Source organism: Momordica charantia (genome assembly GCF_013281855.1).
Source record: "Momordica charantia cultivar OHB3-1 chromosome 9 unlocalized genomic scaffold, Mcharantia_2.0 BLBB01000009.1, whole genome shotgun sequence".
Classification (NCBI taxonomy): Eukaryota; Viridiplantae; Streptophyta; class Magnoliopsida; order Cucurbitales; family Cucurbitaceae; genus Momordica; species Momordica charantia.
In genome coordinates, this window is record NW_028275167.1 from 21230930 (window position 1) to 21234577 (window position 3648).

At 40.1% G+C, this 3648-nt stretch overlaps 1 long non-coding RNA gene across 1 annotated transcript; it reads left to right on the forward strand.

The window, feature by feature from the left end:
* The first annotated feature begins 504 nt into the window (after window positions 1-504).
* On the forward strand, window positions 505-3106 carry LOC148209191 (uncharacterized). Its single transcript, XR_015793389.1, has 2 exons — window positions 505-652; window positions 751-3106. It is a non-coding gene; the product is annotated as an uncharacterized LOC148209191 (long non-coding RNA).
* The last annotated feature ends 542 nt before the right edge of the window (window positions 3107-3648 follow it).

Genomic DNA, 3648 nt, shown 5'->3' on the forward strand with positions numbered 1-3648 from the left:
AACTTTCCTTTACCACATATTGATGTTTTGATTGATAACACGGCTGGGTTTTCAACATTCTTCTTTATGGATGGTTTCTCTGGATACAACCAAATTAATATGGCACATGAGGACTAAGAAAAGACAACTTTTATTACATCGTGGGGTACATTTTGTTACAAGGTTATGCCTTTTAGTCAGAAAAGGCTGAGGCAACATATCAGAGAGCCATGGTTACTTTATTCCATGATTTGATGCATAAAGAAATTGAAGTATACGTGTAACGCCCTGCGTTACTCAGGTTCGGTTAAGCCCAAGTTCGAGTTTCGTCCCAATTTATTTATTTTTATTATTGGATTTACATCGATTTATTTTATTTTATTTCATTTTGTTTGTTCTATTTTAAACTCATAGTTTTATTTTATTTCATTTTGTTTGTTCTATTTTAAACTCATAGTGGGTCGCATGAGTTGTCTGTGAATTTTAATTATTCTTACTTTTAGTGTTTTTGCTTCGACTTCTCTTTGGGAGACTATTAGTGAAAGAAGAAATTTAGTCTATTTTAATCCATGGGCCCATTTTTAAATTTGGGCTTTTAGGGTTTAAACCATGTGGCAACGGAAACAAAATAAGGGTGGGAGAAGCCAAGAAAGAAGGGAAAAAAAACCTAAAGGTAAGCAATTTGTTTTGTTTTCTTTTTCTTTTTCCCTCATTCACGTAAAACCCCTTTCCCCTCAACCTTCTTCTTCTTACTTCTTTTTCTTTGCCCAGTCGTCAGCCTCCCTGACAGTACCCGACGACACACTCTAGTGGACGACGGTGCAACAGGCATCTCGGCGGCAACGGAGTTCCGCTCCATTTCGCGGTGTTTCGAGGTGGGCGCGGCGGTCTGTGGTGTTGAGCGACGTCTCGAGGGTTTGGTGGCGGCCAATGATCCATCTCAACTCAGTATGGGAGACCCCCACACCCTTGTGGCAATGATTAGGGCTGTAAGGACGTTTTCGGTGTGTATGCTGCTATAAAAAATGCAAACAGTTGTTTTCTTCGTGTTTGGCGATTACCCATTTCCGTTTGAGGCCCAATTCATGCTACCCACACCTATCCACACTAGATCTAAGTCGCCTACACCTAAACGAAGTCGATTTCGTGGTAAAGGGACTTTCGAATCCCTTTAGAATGGTTTTCCATGGCTGAAAGTTAATAATGACTTGCTGTTTTTTTTTCATTTTATTGTATAGGTGCTAAAAACGACGTAAGAACTAGGAACGTGGGAGTGTGTAAGTAGTATTAGGGGCGGGTGCGTGTGTTTTGTGGGCTGTTGGAAATGTTTTGGCATTTAGTTATGTTTATCATGTATCTCATGTATTTATGATTATCGGAAGTGATAGTTATGGTGATTAAACGCATGATCTGATGTTGGTCGTTTGTACTAGCGATATGTTGCTGGAGATATTGGTTGAATTTGTGTAATGTTTTAAGTGCTAAATGTGCGTAATAGTACCTGTTGGGAAAGATATGGTTTAAGGCCTTTGAGAGTTGTTATTTTTGTTACATTATAAAAAGCATGTTGAAGTTGTCTGCTGAGGTTTGATTTGAGCAAAGTGTCACTGTCTATTTTTGTAAGTAGTTTTTACTTGAGGGGTGATTGTTCTTCGAAGCATGAGTTGCTTGTTGTTTGTGTGTGTACGACGATTCGAGTTTTTTATAATGCTATTGGCCTATTCGATGATGAGCTATGGAATATATAGGTTGAATCTTGCATGTGAATAGGTTAGCTGTAGCACTGTTGTGTGAAACTATTGGATGTAATTCTGAATTGAGTTGGTTATGTTGTAGTTGGGCGTGTTCTTAAAAGTTTTATAAATTGTTATGTGGAAAGCTTGTTATGTAAAGCATGCTGAAAGGTTATTTGTTGAAGCTTTTGTGTTCTATACGTTGCGAGCAGGTTAGCTGCTGTTAGAGTATGTGTTATTGAGGTTCATGATGCATTACAATCATACTGGATGATTTGTTGTGGATAGACGTTGCAGTTAGTTTAATAGGGAGCTAGTATTAGAATCTTGTTGGAGGCTAGAAATGTTATGTAGAGTTTGGATGTTATGCTAGAGGAACCAGTGAGTGTCAGGGCCCCGAGTACAAAGGTCGAGGGCTGATGCGGCATTATTGGGTGTCGAGGCTCCGGGAACAGAGGCTGGGGATCGATATACCAGTCTCAGTACGGAAGAATGTCGAGGCCCCGAGTACAATGGTCAAGGGTCGGCATGAAGGAACAAATCATTAAACATGCATGGCTAGTTGGGTGTCGAGGCTCGGGGTACAAAGGTAGGGGGTCGACACGCCAACTTGGTTAAGATGGGTTTCGAGGCTACGGGTACAAAGATCGGAGATCAATACACCAGTTTTGGTAGAGATGAGTGTCGAAGCCTTGGGTACAAAGGTCAAGGGTCGAATGCCAAGTTTATGTGAAGGAATGTTGGGACCTTGGGTACAAAGGTAAAGGACCGACACGAAGCGAAGAGGGAGATATGAAAAATTAAGGTGGCGACAAGGGTTAGGAAGTGCTGTTGTCGGGAGTTAGCGGGCTAAGAGGTGTGAGTGGTGTTATTCGGAATGTTTGGCGTCTGTTGTCAACCTTATAACTTGCTGACTATCTGAATTGTTAGTTTAATATATATGTAATCGTATTGCATATTGTATGTTTGGCATGCTGGTGGTGTGTAGTTAGTGAGGGCTACTTACGGAGTATTTTATATACTCGCCCCCCATCTCTACAATTATTGTTTTTCAGGTAAGGATTGGAGTTACAACCATGGTGGTGATGTGGGGAAGACTCGACTGAGGAAGGACCACTAGGCTGCATTGCACTCGTTTTCTTTTTCTGTTAGGATAGTCGTATTTCCTTTTTACTTATGGATGTACCAGTTTGGTGATGTTTAGGGATGGCTTGGTGGGTGCTGTCTGATGGGTCTGAACATTTTTAGCTCCTAGAGTAGATGTTATCTTTGTGCACTTAGACTTGTAACGAGTATTGACTACTGTTTAAAATAGGATTAAACATGAATTTATGTTTGTTTAGCCCATGGAGGGCGAGTTGATTCTTTGGTTATTGGAATAATTTTGGACCTTATGACTATTGTTAGTTTTCATTATCTGTTTTAAGGGCAAGGGTGTACATGTAGATGGTTAACGTTACCCTAGGTGCATTGTTGAAATTCGGGGGCGTTACAATACGCCGATGATATGATTGTAAAATCTCGTCTTGGAGAAGAGCATGTAGCCACATTATGCAAGTTGTTTGAACGTTTGAGAAAGTTTTAGCTTAAGTTCAATCCATCAAATGCATCTTTGGAGCTTATTCGGGAAAATTGTTAGGCTTTATTGTTAGTCAAGAAGGGATCAAGGTTTACCCGGACAAAGTCAAAACTATAGTTGAAATTAAACCTCTTCAAACTCAAAAAGAAGTCAGAAGCTTCCTCGGAAGATTGAATTACATAGCAAGGTTCATTTCACATTTGACAGCAACGTGTGAGTCGATTTCAAAGCTCCTTCGTAAAAGTAATATGATTAAGTGGAACAATGAATGTTAAATTGCATCTGACAAGATCAAGTGCCATATGCAAAATCTGTCAGTGTTTGTCCCCCCAATGCCAGGTTGTCCGTTCATTTTAT